Below are 17,038 nucleotides of genomic sequence, written 5' to 3' on the forward strand. Positions count from 1 at the left end.
GGGCAGCCCTATGACACCACAGCAGCAGCTTGATGATGCATCCAGCCATCATTGGCTTGGCTATCCTCTGGCTTAGCTTAAGAAGGCAAGGAGATGTTGAAGGTGGGTAGGAGGGCAATGAAGTGAGGCATCAAAGGCAGGTGGCATGGAGACCATCCTCAGCAGCTTTGCCGAGGTTCCAGGCAGGAGTCTCTCCCAGCCCTACCTTTAGATGCTAGGAAGGGAACTTGGAACTTCAGATGCTCTTCCCAGAGCAGCTCCATCCCCTAAGGGGAATATCTTACGCTGCTCACACATCAGGTCTCCCATTCATATGCAACCAGGATGGGTAGCTAACCCCTGCTTAGCTAAGGGGACAATTCATGCTACCACAAGACCAGTTCTCCTCCCATAACTGGCAAGCTCCTGTTCTCTTGCTACCTGAATACAGCACACCCAGCTGCACATTTGTGTCTCCCACTGTTCCAGCTGAATGAGTGTAAAAGCTCATGCTATCAAGTTGTTCTCCTCCTTGGCCTCCACCACCCTCTCCTCTAATATACTCTCCTTTCACCCTGTGCCCTCAGGAGGACTCATGACACTCCTGCCCTCATAAAAGCTCCCCAGACTGTCCACAGACAATCACTTCACCCTGCCTCATGGAAGGTCTGTCCCTGCCCCACAAAGACTCACTCATGGGCCTGTTGCAGCAGCAGCTCCCTATGTGACCTTCCAAATCAAAAGTCACACTGAAACCTCAATCATATCATGGCTCAGACCTCTGAGTCAGAAGAGTCAGAGGAGGAACGGGAGGACTTGGTTGGGAGAACAGGCCCAGACACAGCAGGAGGACTTGGCTGTGAGAACAAACTCTGAAGCCGAGCTGAAACGACAGCAGACAGGGGAATCTGGACAGCTGACAGAGATGAGGGCTGAGGAGACTGATCAGGAGGAAGCTGGAATTTCACCGGTGTTAAGAAGACATCTCAAGAGAAAGGCTCAGTGGGAGACATGCAGGTGCAAGATCTCACAGGAGAGGAAATAGAAATGCTGAGTCAGGAAAGCCTGATTGGCTGCCGGTTATCTTGAGCCCTATATCAAGCAGACGCTGTTCATGTCAGCAACGTTGTTTTCCACAGACAGTGTTCCTTGTACTTTAATTGTTCAACCTTTCTTGTTTCAGCCTGTCCTTTGTTCTGTTCCTTCTTTGCTCCTTTATTTCAGTTATTGTAGAAGGGGGTACCTAGTTTAGTTTTAAGGGACTTTATTTTGGCTTATACTTCTTTATCTTTGAGAATCTTTTTTTTTTTGCTTTGGTTCGTGCAACTAAGCTGCTACTCTTATCTATAGAATTTCCATTGTGATTCGCAGAAGTGGAGATGGAGGGATCATAAATCCTGTCGGGTCAGCCGTGCCAACAGATTTACAACAAATGGGTATGAAACTGGGCATGGAGACAAAGGAGCAAGGAAGGTCTCAGGGGGCAGAAGGTGCCAGGCCTCCATCACCAGAGTATCACCGCCCTGTCAGCTACTACTGCCACCCTTGAACAGCATGCTGGGGCATGCTGTTCATTGAAAGGGTGGGTGGGAGTCATATTTCCCTTCAACTCAAGCAGAAAATTGCTTATGTTTGGGGCTTATGTTTGAAGATTCATTCATTCATTCATTCATTCATTCATTACACTTTCATACTGCCCCACACTCATGTCTCTGGGCAGTTCTCAATGACAAAACAGTTAAAAACACACATAAAAACAATTTAAAACTAACAATTTTAAAATCAATCACAGAATTAAAAACCTATACATTAAAACCTATAGAGGATGTGGTAGAGAAGAAGAAGAAGAAGAAGAAGAAGAAGAAGAAGAAGAAGAAGAAGAAGAAGAAGAAGAAGAAGAAGAAGAAGAAGAAGAAGAAGAGAAGGCAGGCAGGCAGGCAGGCAGGCTTATATACTGTGCAAGCCACCTGTCTAAGCAACAAGCAAGCTCTCTGCTTCTGCATTCCTTTGAACCCCACCAGTACAGCTTTTGAAGGCAGTGAGGCCCCATGGCTATGAAGGAGTACATTCCTCACACTCCCCACTGCCACTCACATTGGGGATAATGATAGCTCCAGTGGAAGTGCAAGGACGCACTCCTTTAGAGCCATGGAATGCCCCCACCAGTGGCAGGATCAAGGGTGGGGCTGAGGTGGGGCACAGAAGGGGGGAAAGTGCAATCCTGGGTGGGTGAGCTCTGTTCCACATATTAGATTTCTGAAAAAGAAATGGGGCCAGGTGGGGGGGAACTATTTTTCAAAAGGGTCCCCCCCCGCACTAGTCCTTGCTCCCCATCTTTGCAAGCTGCACTAGCAGGGTTTAAGGGATGCAAATGCAGCAAGCTCACTTGTTGCTTTGACAGGCAGCTTGCCGCACAGTATGTGAGTTAAGGAGGAGGAGGAAGAGGAGGAGGAGGAGAGCAGTAGTTTTCTGCAGTGAAAGCAGTTCTGGCCTTCCTCATTGGTGAAGCCATGAGCGGAAGGTTTAATAACATGCCAAGTATAAGTTTCATTGCTAAAGATGAGGTAAGTGTTATTTCACACTTCCTTCGAGGCACACAAAAGCTGCCATGAACACACAACCGCGCACTGGCTGCCTCACTGCAATACGTGTCGGATCAAAACAGACACTTCACACTTTGAGTTCTGCCCTTGCAAGAGTTAAAGCAAAGGACCACAGAATTGTGAAGGCTGGAATAACAAAGAAATTCACAACTCTGTTTTGTTTTGCAAGCTTCTGTCCCTGTCTCTCCCCAGAGATGCTTTCAGGATTGTCATTTCTAAAGCAGAAAACAAAAGCTGTCCAGTAGCAGGGAAATGAATGCCTTATCGGGGTGCCATCTAGCTTCTGGGGTGGGACTCTCCATTCTGCCAGAATCTGCCTCGCCTGAGGCTCCGTCAGATGGACAGGAAGGTGATGGTGCGTCTAGACAGCTTTGGCAACTTGCTAGTTATTTGTCTTTCAGGCCCAGCTCATTGTGTGTGTGGGGTGGGCGGGGGGTTCCTCTCTCTCTTTGCCCACTTGTCTCAGGATCTATGCAAAGCCCTTGCTAAACCAGCATTTGTGAGTGTTAGATCGTCTCCTCTAGCAGTGATGTTTCCCCTCTGGAGCGATGGCTTGTGTTCAAGAAAGACTGTGCCATCATGTAATCCTGCCAACTGGGTGCCAATCATGAGTGTGGCCCAGTGCCAAAGCAGCATTAGAAAGGAAAGAGAAGCAAAAAGGAACATAGGAAAGCTGCCATATACTGAGTCAGACGCTTGGTCCATCTCGCTCAGTATTGTCTACACCAGGGATTCTCAACATGTGGGTCCCCAGATGTAATTGGACTTCAACTCCCATAATTCCCAACCAAAGGCCACTGGGGCTGGGGATTATGGAAGTTGAAGTCCAATAACATCTGGGGACCCACACGGTGAGAAACCCTGGTCTACACAGACTGGCAGCGGCTTCTCCAAAGTTGCAGGCAGGAATCTCTCTCAGCCCCATTTTGGAGATGCCAGGGAAGGAACCTGGAACCTAGATGCTCTTTCCAGAGTAGCTCCATCCCCTTAAGGGAATATCTTCCAGTGCTCACACTTCTAGACTCCCTTTCAGATGCAGCCAGGGGAGACCCTGCTTAGCTAAGGGGACAAGTCATGCTTGCTGCCACAAGACCAGCTCTCTTCCTAGTGGGTGTCTCACCCACCGGGGACACTTCCAGATGGAGTGGACAGAGGGAATAGTAAGGATCACTTGAGTACTTCTAATCCCTGCTGTCAAGACTTCCACAGTGCTTTGGTCTGTGCAGGTCCCTAAAAGGCTAAAAGGGCTAGATCAAGGTTCTGCAGTCCATGTTTTGGGTCCCAGAGTATAGTCTAAGGAAACATGATACAGCCACTTTGCTGAAGCTAAGCAGGTCTTGCTGTGGTCAGTGCCTGGATGGGAGACCCATGTATACCACCTTTGGGGATGGGGTCATAGCTCAGTGTAGACCAGGGATTCTCAACACTGGGTCCTCAGATGTTATTGGACTTCAACTCCCATTATCCCTAGCCCCAGTGACCTTTGGTTGGGGATTATGGGAGTTGAAGTCCAATAACATCTGGGGACCCAGTGCTGAGAATCCCTGGTGTAGAGCATCTGTTTTGCATGCATCTCCAGGTAGGGCTGGGGAAAGTTGGAGAGCCACTGCCAATCAATATAGACAATACTGAACTCAATGGAACAATGGTCTGACTCAGTAGATGGCAGCTACGTATTTCAGAAGTGGCTGTAACTCTGTGGTGGAGCATCTGTTTTGCATGCAGAAGGAGTTGCCAGGGAGTTCAATCCCTGTCAACTCTTGGCAGGGCTGGGAAAGGCTCCTGCCCGGAACCACAGAGAAGCTTCAGCCCATCTGTGCAAACAATACTGAACTACATGGACCAATGGTCTGACTCTGTATAAGGCAACTTCCCATGTTCCAAAGTTCCTCCGTTTGCAAACTGAGCTTATCAAGAAGAAAGAAACTTTGGCCCGCCTTTCCTTACGACAGATGGAGACTCCGTCTCACATTTCATCAAGGCTTTCTGACGTCACAGCAGACAGTCACTAGAAAAAGGCCCCTTTTACAAGTGTGGCAGCTGACCCACTACCAGCAAATTATTTCCTCCACTTGAGATTAGACTTGTTCAGATTATATTTTTTAAAGGGTGCCGCAGCCGTACTCCTGTACAATGTCCCCAAGCATCACCCTTCCCCTGGTCTTTCCACTCATGGCGTTTGTCTGACCAGAAGGTTGGGGCACCTCAACCTTTCAGTCACGGAGCCAGATGACTTCACACTGTGGCGTTCCAGGTTAACCCATTAATTTCCTTCATCCAGGAAAGCTCTTGAATGGTGCTTTAGCAAGGGCATAGAAAGCAGTCTTCACTGGCCTTTCTGTAAATAATACTGATTTCATGTAAATGATTAATATTCTTAATTCTACTCCACTTGATCCTTGGTAGAACTCTTTCCTCTGGATTCAGCACACACTTACGACATTTGCTGCTTCAGATAAATGCTGTAAGCCGGGAAAGCATGGGGACGGTGATGCTTCTTGGCACACAGGTGCTGGGGCGAGACTTCCAGGAGTGCTCTGGAACAGGGTTCCTTGGGCCCCCAGATGTGGTTGGATTACAACTCCCATCATCCTCATCCACAAAGGCCATGTCTGGGGATGATGGGAGTTGTAGTCCAACCACATCTTGTGGCCCAAGCTTAAGAAACCCTGTTCTGGAACACTGTGCATGAGCACATCACCTCCTATTTTTTTTATTATTATTTTTGGAAAGATTTGAACAGGACTATTGGGTCTGTCACTTTACAGAAGTTGGCAGTGGTGGGAGGTTTGATTTCACCCCTCTCCCCAGCTGGTACCTGATGATGAAAATAATAATAATATAACCTAACAACAACAACAATAATAAACAGCATGATGATGATGGTGATGATGATGATGACGACAATGATGATAAACAGCATATTATTGTCGTCATCATCATCATTTCACCCTATTTATTCATTCAACCCATTTATTCTAGTCCTGCCCCCCCGAGGGACAGAGAACAAGCCAGTTCCTTCTTCCATGTGACAGTCCTTCAGATAGTTGAAGACAGCTATAATATCTTCCCTTCAGTCTTCTTTTTTCCAGGCTAAACATCCACCCTCGTAATCCCAGGTCCACCCACCATCACAGAGGGCTTTCCTCGATTCAGATAAGCCTCATTACTTCTCATGATCTGGACACTGGGCCTCTGTTAATGCTGCCCAAGGTGGCACTAACCTTTTTAGGAGATTCATCACACGGCTGGCTCATGTTCAAGATGTGGTCCACTAAGATCCCCAGATCCTTTTCAGATGTGCTGCTGCCAAGTCAGGTCTTCCCCATCCTATATTTGTGGTTAGGGTTTTCCATACCTAAATGCAGAACTTTACATTTCTGACTAATGAATAAATGCAGGACTCGGCACTTCTATCTACTTATATAGAGCTTTTGCATACCGTTAATGACACCCCAAAATTTTTCACTTGAGACAGATTACCAAATGGTCAGGCCAGCCCCTGATCTCGAAGCAGATGGGCCTATTAAAATCAGCTTCTGTATCTCCATGTATCTTCTGTATCTCCACGAATACAGATTAAGGTAAAGGTAAAGTGTGCTGTCAAGTTGATTTCGACTCCTGGCGCCCACAGAGCCCTGTGGTTTTCTTTGGTAGAATACAGAAGGGGTTTACCATTGCCTCCTCCTGCATACTATGAGATGATGCCTTTCAGCATCTTCCTATATCTCTGCTGCCCAGTATAGTACCAGCGGGGATTCGAACCGGCAACCTTCTGCTTGTTAGTCAACCATTTCGCCGCTGTGCCACTTAAGGTGACTCTAGATTAATGTAACAGCAACGTAAAGACAATTAAGCATAAAAGGAAGGAAGGAAGGAAGGAAGGAAGGAAGGAAGGAAGACTGCTGTGCTTATTTGAGACAGATATTATTTCCCTTCAGAAGAGTGAGTCAATTGCAATTATTGCTTTTTCTGGTAAGAATTGGCATAGTTTATGCCCCAGGTCAAACTTATTAATGAAACAAGGCACCACTATATTTTCCTTAGACTGAACAGCAGGCAACACTAGTGACAGGTACAATGTCTTGCTAATCATGCTGTATGCTTAACACTGCAAGAGTTAATTAGGAACAAACGAAACCTTCATGATCTCTCTACCTCCCCCCCGCCCCGCCCCGCTTCTTTTTCAATCACCACTGAAGCAGTGGTAATCTAAATACACTGTGGGAGTTATTTCTTTCTCTCCCCTCACCACTCCCCGGCCCCGTTCCCTCCCTCAACCCCTGTGCAAGGTTTTTGACACGTTCCCACAATGACCCCCGGCAGCACCTGTAACTTTATACACAACAGAAACAAAAGGCATGACGGGAAAAGGCTCGGCTTCCTTTTCTTAATGGCTTCTATGAAAAACAAAAGGCATGTACTAGATTGTTTGGATGGAAAAATTATACTCATTACAGCAATTTGCTCTCCCCCTCCTCCACCTCTGGCCTTTTGGAATGAAAGCTAATAAAAAGCTCCTGCCAAAAAGAAAAGAAAAGAAAAGAAAAGGATAGCTGGAACCTCAATGAAGCTGCCTATTTTGAATCATTCCAATGATCCATCTAGCCCAAGACTACACAACTTTTGGGCTCCTGCCAATACTGGACTACAACTCCCATAATTGCTGACTATTGGCCAGTGTGCCTGGGGATTATAGGAGTTGTAGTCCAACAGCAGCTGGAGGGTCAAAGTTCTGGAGCCCTGATCTAGTCCAATATTGTCCACTCTGAGTGGCAACAGCTTTCCAGCAGAGGTCTCCCATCACCTGTCACCTGCTCCTCCTTGAGATGCCAGGGATTGAATTTAGGACCCTCTGCAAGCAAGACATGTGCGCTACCTCCTGATTTGTGGCTAGATTTGCTAGCCCCCCCAGGACTGGCTTGCAGGGGCGGAACCTCTTTGCAACCCATAGGCAAAGAGGATTTTTGCCGCTGCGGAGAGGGAGGGCACTAGGGGAAATCCCTCCCTTTTGGAAGAGGGAGGTGGGATGATGATGATGATGATGATGATGATGATAGGAATATAGGAACATAGGAAGCTGCCATATACTGAGTCAGACCATTAGTCTATCTAACTCAGTATTGTCTTCACAGACTGGCCGCGGCTTTTCCAAGGTTGCAGGCAGGAATCTCTCTCAGCACTATCTTGGAGAAGTCAGGGAGGGAACCTGAAATGTTCTGCTCTTCCCAGAGTGGCTCCATCCGCTAAGGGGAATATTGTACAGTGCTCAAACTTCTAGTCTCCCTTTCATATGCAACCAGAGTGGACCCTGCTTAGCTAAGGGGACAAGTCATGCTTGCTACCACAAGACCAGCTCTACCACAAGACCAGCTCTACCACAAGACCACAAGACCAGCTCCCACAAGACCAGATGATGATGATTTATATTTTTATTTATTTGTTTGTTTGTCAGCCACCCAATAGCAAATTGTTCTCTGGGTGGCTCACAAGATACTAGTGGCTATGTGACTACGCAACATTCTGTGTGCATTTTAATGGAACGTGTGTGTGCAATTGCACAAGAGTGCTCCTGCACAGAGGCAAGAATTGCGCGAATGCAGTTCTGTAGTGGAGGTTAATGTTAATAATGGCAATCCATCGCACAACTGTGTTGCAATGCACACACTTTCTGTTAAAATACACAGGAACATTGCACAGTATGTCAGCCATAGTTTCATCCAAGCCACAGGCGAACAAAGGGCCCATTATCCCAACAAGAAGGAGAAACACCTCGGAAGGTAGAGAACGTGAGACTTTTGTCTTCATGTCTGTCTGTGCATGGTCCTTCCAGCAATTAATAATACAGATATATCCTGACAGACGGTGCTCTTTCCCCCTCCCTTTCTTTTAAAGACTGAACACATGCTGGCATACTTAGAGAAAAAAATGTGTAAGACTAGGTGTGACCTCGCCATCTGGCGACAGCCAGCATAATAAAAAATGTCCCGTTTTGTGTGTTAAATAGATACCTTGTGAGTGACAGAAAGGCAGGCTGGCAGTGAGGCTAGAGGCCTACTCCCCCTCTCCCCATTTCCAGCATCCGCCGGTTGGAAATTAGAAGTCCTCCGCCAAAGTCAACGCAATTACTGGGCCACGGTAAATGAGATGACATCACACTCCCCTCTCCCCTCGCCTCTTGCAGTCTCTTTCTAGTTGGAATGTACTCTGTACGGCACAAGGAGAGCTAGATGATAGATATAATGGATGCGCATGCTGAGCAATTTGTGTTGCCTGCCAGGCTCGCTGTAGCCCCCACGCTGTGTGGCACTTTCTGACTGTTAGTTCACATATGCAGAAATGCCATTTATTTGGTCTGCTTTGCGTGCAATTGCACTGCCTGGCGGTGAAGCCGAGTGGAGAGAAATCATCATCATGGAAGGTATTCATCTCCAATTGCCAAGGGATGGCGATGATTACTAGAACCTGGTTTCCACAAATAGACAATGAGTAGGCAGGCTCAAATAGCACCAGATGAACAATGCAAGCCATCCATTTTCATATGAATGGCCAGTTTCAGAGTCCTGTGCGTAGGTCTTAATTTGAAACATAACGGTGCAGATGAAGCTGCTTTGTCCCAAATTGGTCAATTGGTGAATCCATTTAACACAGTATTATTTACACCAGTGGTTCCCAGCCTGGGGGCCTCCAGACAGTGCTGAACTACAGCCCCCATCAGCCCCAGCTACAATTTATTGTGATGGGGATGATGGGAGTTATAGTTCAGCAACGTCTGGAGGCCTCCAGGCTGGGAACGACTGATCTACATAATTTTGAACCTGCAGCTGTTGTTGGGCTACAACTCTCATCATCCTTGACTATTGGCCCCTGTGGCTGGGTATGATGGGAGTTGAAGTCCAACAATAGCTCAAGAGGCCAAAGTTGTGCAGCCCTGATAGACACTAACTAGCAGCAACTCTCAAGGATTTCAGGCATTTCAGCCCTACTTGCAGCAGGCAGGGATTGGACCCTCGACCTTCTGCATACAAAACATATGGGTCTCATTGAATTTACCAACCACTGCAATAGCTTTGAAATGAACATAGGAAGCTGCCATATACTGAGTCAGACAATAGGTCCATCTAGCTCAGTATTGTCTTCAAACACTGGCAGCGGCTTCTCCAAGGTTGCAGGCAGGAGTCTCTCTCAGCCCTATCTTGGAGAAGCCAGGGAGGGAACTTGGAACCTTCTGCTCTTCCCAGAGTGGCTCCATCCCCTGAGGGGAAGCTCTTCCAGTGCTCACACATGTAGTCTCCCATTCATATGCAACCAGGGCGGACCCTGCTTAGCTAAGGGGACAAGTCATGCATGCTACCACAAGACCAGCTCTCCTCTCCTAGTTCCTGTAAATAAGTTTACAATGCTTGACTAACAAGCAGAAGGTTGCTAGTTCGAATCCCTGATGGTACAGCTATATCGGGCAGCAGCGATAAAGGAAGATGCTGAAAGGCATCATCTCATACTGTGCAGGAGGAGGCAATGGTAAACTCCTCCTGTATTCTACCAAAGAAAACCACAGGGCTCTGTGGGCGCCAGGAGTCAAAATCGACTTGACGGCACACTTTACTTTACTTTTAAAAAGTTTAAGTACTGTAAATAAGTAATAACATCTAGCTACTGTAAATATGTTTAACTCTCCAGGTCCAGGTAAATTATATCACAGGGTACTGAAGAAACTTGCAGACATGATCTCAGAGCAGCTATCTGTAATTTCTGAGAACTCCTAGAAAATGGGTGAAGTGCCAGCTGAGTGGAGAAGAGCAAATGTTGTCCCTATCTACAAACAGAGGAAGGAGGAGGATCTGGGAAATTAGCTCAGATTCATCCCACTCAGCTTGAAGCTGATATCTGGCAAGATCCTACAACAGATTATTAGACAGTTGGTCTGTGAGCCCTTACAAAATAATGTGGAGATTACAAGCAGCCAGCATAGTTTTGTCAAGAACAAGTCGCGCCAAACTAAGATCATCTCCTAAAAAAGGGGGGAAAGGGGTTTTTGATAGTTTAGTAGATCATGGAAATGCCATGGACATGATGGCTGACATCCTGACTAATGCTTCCGAAGCAAGCATCCATGCAAACAAAGCAAGGATATAGAAAAGACATGAAAAGTTTATTTTGTCCCACCTCATGGGACACTTTAAAGTCTCTTTTTAGAAAGCTGAATTGGTTCTGCTGGTTGAAGAGAATTCAGAGCTGCTTTTATACCCAGAAAGAAAAAGAAAAATACCTCTTGACCCAAATAAATTCTTCTTCTTGGGCCAATACACATACATGGCTGGCCCTACATCTTCTAAAAGGTACATTCAGCCTGTTCTAGATGGGGTTGCACTTCCCCCACCCCCGGTTCACAGTTTGGGGTGCTCATTGATCCAGCACTGTCACTAGAGGCTCAAGTAGCCTCTGGGGCTAAGAGTACCTTTTATCAGCGTCAGCTGATATGCCAACTGCAACCTTACCTGGACAGAGATACCTTGGCCACAGTTTCTCATGTTCCAGTAACCTCTCGCTTAGATTTCTGCAATGCATTGTATGTGGGGCTGCCTTTGAAAATGGTCTGGAAACTGCAGTTGGTACAAAATAGGGCTGCATGGTTATTAACTGGGACTGGACATTTTGAGCATATTACACCAGTGCTTTGTTAGCTGGACTGGCTCCCAGACTGTTTCTGGGCCTAATTCAAAGTACCAGTGTTAACCCTTAAAACCCTAAATGGCTTGGGACTGGGTTACTTGAGAGAGCACCTTGCCTCATATGTCCCAACCCGGACCTTAAGATCTTTTTGGGAGGCCCTCCTCCGGGTGCCCCTGCCAAACGAGGAGAGGCAGGACTTGAAGGTGTCCCATGAGTTTGGGGGAAAATAAACTTCTCATGCCTTTTCTATATCCTTTATACCATTCTTCTGTAGTTAGAGGGCCATAACCAAAGCTGCTTGAAAAATCTGGGAGGAAGGTCACTCATATGCGACAGCAGCTTTTAGATCAGTTTTTTTTTTTACAGACAGCTTTATAGGCCTCACCGAGAGCTTTCTTCACTCCTCAGCCCTGGTTCTCCCTTGCCATGCTGATATGGCCTGTATTTCCACATAAAGAGGCTTTGCTCCAGACATTGGAGTGCCAATAACAAAATAATAACGGTAACGATAATCATAAAACAGCCCCACAAGAACTCGTCCGTCGAAAGAAGAACGTGGCCTGCCTTCTAAGCAATTCTAAATCAAAGGCTGATAAATAAAACATGGGGTTCGGTGTTAAAGGGCTGGGGGTTGGGAGGGAAGGAGCCCTCTTAACAGATTAAAATGCTCACGGCAGCTGACATGGTGAAATAAGTGCGTTAAGCAGTGTGGCCATTAAAATGGAGAACTGGGCTTGCCTGACAGTTGCAGGCGTGAGTGTGGAGTCTTGGCCGTAGCTGCTGACAGGAATAAGAGGTCCATGTGGGTTGGGAACCCCTAGAGCTGGGACAGTATTGCAGAAATGCATAAGAATGTAGGTTATTCTACAGCCATTGTATTCTCTAGGTTATCATGAATGATTCTTCTAACAGAATCTTAAGAAGTTTCTTCTTAAAGAAGAGCTCTCAGGCCTAGTTCTCATGAACTGCAGATGAGGAGGTAAACCGGTTTTCAGGGGTGCAGGTAAAAGCGAAGCTTGAGGAGGGATTCCTCACTTGAATTTGGGTGGGGAAGGCGGGGAGAAGAAAGCTTTTTTTGAGGGGAAATATGGTTTTGGGCGGACAAAAAAATCACCTTTTAACCTGACAGAGAGGGAAAAAACTGTTTAACAGAGGTGGAGAGCAAAATACATCATGGAGGTGAAAAGATAACATTTTGGGGGAGAGTTCAGGAAAATGAGGGAGGAATTATTCTAGATTTTGAAACAAAATATTCACCAATGCATTAATTATAATTGAAGATAATATTTCGGAGAATCATTCTATCCATTCTATTAAATGCATCGGTGAATATTATTTTCCGAGCCAGTGTGGTATAGTGGTTAGAGTGCTGGACTAGGACCGGGGAGACCCAAGTTCAAATCCCCATTCAGCCATGAAACTAGCTGGGTGACTCCCTGGGCCAGTCACTTCTCTCTCAGCCTAACCTACTTCACAGGGTTGTTGTGAAAGAGAAACTCAAGTATGTAGTACACCGCTCTGGGCTCCTTGGAGGAAGAGCGGGATATAAATGTAAATAATAATAATAATAATAATAATAATAATAATAATAATTTTCTTAAAATGCTTAGGGAAGATCTGAACCCCTGCCAAGGGTGTGTGAGCTGGCTCAGTTCAAGCTGGGCTCGATATCGAACTGGCTTAGCTCAACAGGTTCAGAGTCCAAGTTTGAACTGAACCAGGCCCACAGAAGGCCCCAACCGGGATACCACTGACCTGGGCTACTCTGGGTGAGGCTGGTGGGGAGGGGGGACCCGCCATCAGACACACCCCACGGGCACCACCACTAGTACTTGTAAGTACTAAATGACTCCCGCTCCTGGCCCCACTACGTTTGTGGTACGGGGTTCCCTTGTTTCTGAGGTATTGAGTGTGGATTCTATGATAGCAAATGAGATTTTCAATGAAACACCATGAATCCACTCTGATATGCTATCATAGAATCCACACTCAATACCTCAGAAACAAGAGAACCCTGTACCCCATGGGTTAGAAACCCATGGGGGTGGTTGGCACCCTATGTGCACTACACCACCACTCGCTCTGGGCTACTCCAGCACCCCCCAAGTGCACTTATGGGGCTGCTGAAAGCTCCATTATAACTTATTATGAGGAAAAACCTTAAAGTCACGTAAACTTCAACAATTAACCAAAAATCAGCCCTCTGCCCAAATCCTTTGAAAAAATTCAAGTAGCTTCCTTGCCCCTACCTGGTACTACCACCAACCCCACACTGCTCTAGGCCACCCCTTTGCCCCTGATGTGAAGCTATACATTTGCTGACACCTCCATGCTTCTTTATGGAGAAAAACCTTAAAGACGCGTAAACTTCAAAAATCACTTAAAAATCACCCCTTTGCCCAATTCCTTTCAAATATTTCAGGTAGCTTCCTTGCCCACCCTAGGAACTACCAGCCACCACACTTCACTCTACGATACCCCTTTCCCCCCAACGTGAAGCTATACATTTGCTGCAATCCTAATTATTCTCTATGAGGAATCTAAAAATACTTTAACAATTCACCAATAATCAGAGGAGTGTCCAATTGCCTTGGAATTTTTTGGGTGGTAGGCACCCCTGTCTGTTTACCACCCACTCCGCTTTTGTGCCCCTAGGTGCTCCACAATAGGGGATATGGACTGGTTCGGGTCCATTATACTCTATGAGAAAAATAATTAAAAATATTTCAAATATTCATAAAAAAAATCATCGGGGTGTCTGATTGATTCAGGGTTTGCATGGTTGTTGGCACCCATGGGTGCTCCACAATAAGTAATAATGGCCTGGTTCAAGTCCCATTATATTCTATGAGAAAAAAAAATAATTTTCAAAAATTCATAAAAAATCATACGAGTGTCCGATTGCTTTGGGGTTTGGATGACAGGTACCCGTGGGTGCCAGCTACCATCCTACCAATGTTTGGGTGTCCAAACCAGTCCGAACTGGTCCTAACTGGTCCGAATCGAACCACCCCCGGTTCGGTTTGGATCCGAACCAAACCAGGATGGTTCGGTTCGGATCCGAACCGCCAAACCGCCCCGGTTCGGATCCGAACCAGTTCGCACATCCCTACTTCTGGCCCCATGCACGCATAGGGCTCAGCACTTCTTCAGTCACAGAGCATCAAAATCATACTTTGCCTAGGGGGGCAGAAATCCTAAGGCTGGCCTGGGGTGCATGAGAATCGCTCATGGATAAGCAGCTGAGGGCCAAATGTTGTCTCTACATATGTTTCCATCACCCAGCTTTTATAGGGGCTGCAAATTTGCTTTTTAATTGCAGATAGGGATTGCAATTTGGCACACCTAAGAACATAAGAACACAGGAAGCTGCCATATACTGAGTCAGACCATTGCTCCATCTAGCTCAGTATCGTCAACGCAGACTGACAGCGGCTTCTCCAAGGTTACAGGCAAGAGTCTCTCTCACCCCTATCTGGAGATGCCAGCGAGGGAACTTGGAACCTTCTGCATGAAAGCATGCAGGTGTTCATCCCAGAGCAGCCCCATCCCCTGAGGGAACATCTTACGGTGCTCACACATGTAATCTCCCATTCAAATGCAAATCAGGGTGGACCCTGCTTAGCAAAAGGGATAATTCATGCTTGCTACCACAGGACCAGCTCTCCTCCACAATTTATACACAGCAGAAGGCCTGCCTTTAAAAACAACAACTGCTCTCTAGGACTTGCCTTAAAGACTTGCCTGTGTGCAGTGTGTGCTTACTTGTTCACAGCTCCCTGCTTGTTGTGCTTGAACACAGGAGAAAGTCTTAACGTTGGAGGTCACAGAAAAATCCTCTTGAATATTTTATCAGCTCAGCATCTTGGCCTTTTGCCTACAAAGACAACTACAGTCTGTGAAGGGCAAAGAGCTTGGTGTGTGTGTGTGTGTGTGTGTGTGTTTGGTGGGGTGATGGGGGGTTGATAGAAGCTGGCTGCTAAATTTGTGGTGATTCCTGTTTTGTGCTCAGAGCATATCAACTGAGAAAAGAAGAAAGGTTTAAGAATGCAATCTACGGCTAATTCTGACAGCTAATGGGCAGAATCACAAGAGCTAAGACATGATGGTCTTACTAACTACTAAAGGAACACATACCCCCTTTACTGGATCATTTTGCTGTCACTTTGAGACACAGGGTTATGAGTCCAGTTGGCACCTTATCAGCATCACGACTTGCTTATGTGCCACTTCAACACAGATCCATCCCAGCAACATTATATCCCAGCCATAAATACACAAAGCAATCATCGTCCCATCGTTCAGTGGCATGCTTTGGTGATATGGCCTGAGAGTGTGATACAACACAATGCCACACTGCCATTGCCCATTTAGAAGGATTAAAAAAAAAAATCTCATCCAGCCGGTCTTCAAGATACCCAGGACAGCATGACCAGTAATAAGAGGGGAAAATCCTACAAAATTTAATAGCATCATTTATTGAGGAAGCTTTGTTACATCTTGCCTTGGGAGCTCATTACATTCCTCTTTCATCATACACCAATCAGAGGCCTCCCCAGTCTGATAATCACTTTAATAACTTTCTGAAATGATGATCATTGGATGCATTTATGAATTGCTTTTAAATAAGTCCTGGACTCTCTTTCTCACCAGTGAAAGGCCACTAGGAACATGGTATTTCACAAGGACTCCATGTGTCATTAGCTCTTCTGCCAAACCAGAAAATAAACACTTAGGATTGTAGGTGTTTGTTTGTTAATATATGGATGAAAAATCTTTACATCCTGCCATTCTGTGCAAAGGCACCTCGAGGTGCCTTACAAATGATGTACAAATACATGCTAAAAACAGAAACAAACAATATGCAATAATAAAAAAACATGCAACCATGAAAGGCAGCAGCAGAAAACCCTTCTGCTTCAGGGGATCAGAAGGCACCAAATCTGGGGGGGGGGGGAATAGTTTGAACTTCCCATGGAAAGGTTAGTAGGGAGGGAGCAGCACATACCCCTTGGGAAACAGCTGTGGAGCTTTGGTGCCACTGTGGAAAAGGCCCTGTCCCAGGTGTATAGCCAACATGGAGCAGGGGGCTGAGTGTCTGGGGTCCACGGGATCCATATCCCCTGCAGGATGCCTCGGAGTACCAGTTGCAAGGGAGTAACAGCAGGAGAGAGGGCATGCCCTCAACTCCTGCTGTAGGCTTCCAGCAGCATCTGGTGGGCCACTGTGCGAAACAGGATGCTGGGCTAGATGGGCCTTGGGCCTGATCCAGCAGGGCTTTTCTTATGTTCTTATGCCCCCCTGCAGGGGCACATCTAGGTCATTTTGGCACCTGGACTGCCCCTAGCAGGAGCCCCCCCCCCGTGGAGCTTCCTCTCAACACAACCCCCAAACCTACTTTTGGGGGCCTCCAGTCCCCACCCTACCATGCCAAACATTCATTTAAATTTTTTCCCCAGCCACCGCACAGCCGAGGGGTGGCTACCGGGGGGTTGAGCCCAGCAGTCCTTCTCTCCCCCCCCCCACCCACCAGCGATGATGGCGACGGCTGGAGAGCAACGCTGGACCTGCTGTTCAGCCCAGCATCTCTAATGAACTGTGAGGTGCCACAGGCTTGCTACAAGCTCTCACAACTGTGCAGTTTGTTAGAGATGCTGGGATGAGGCCCAGTGTCACTCTCTGGTTGACGCCACCATTGTGGGGTGGGGGAGGAGTGCTGGGAGCCTGCCACGGGTGGCTGCAGTCTGCCACCATGATGGAGGGAGGGAGGGAGTGTTCAGAGC

The 17,038-nt window shown here is 46.8% G+C and overlaps 1 long non-coding RNA gene across 1 annotated transcript in view; it reads right to left on the reverse strand.

Moving 5' to 3' along the window:
* Nucleotides 1-17,038, reverse strand: part of LOC128341317 (uncharacterized) — a 133,132-nt gene that overhangs the window by 40,075 nt on the left and 76,019 nt on the right. The window contains exon 2 of the long non-coding RNA XR_008314343.1: nucleotides 5,807-5,952. This is a non-coding gene — a long non-coding RNA (uncharacterized LOC128341317). The remainder of the gene's footprint in view (nucleotides 1-5,806; nucleotides 5,953-17,038) is intronic.

Source organism: Hemicordylus capensis, chromosome 1 (genome assembly GCF_027244095.1).
Source record: "Hemicordylus capensis ecotype Gifberg chromosome 1, rHemCap1.1.pri, whole genome shotgun sequence".
Classification (NCBI taxonomy): domain Eukaryota; kingdom Metazoa; phylum Chordata; class Lepidosauria; order Squamata; family Cordylidae; genus Hemicordylus; species Hemicordylus capensis.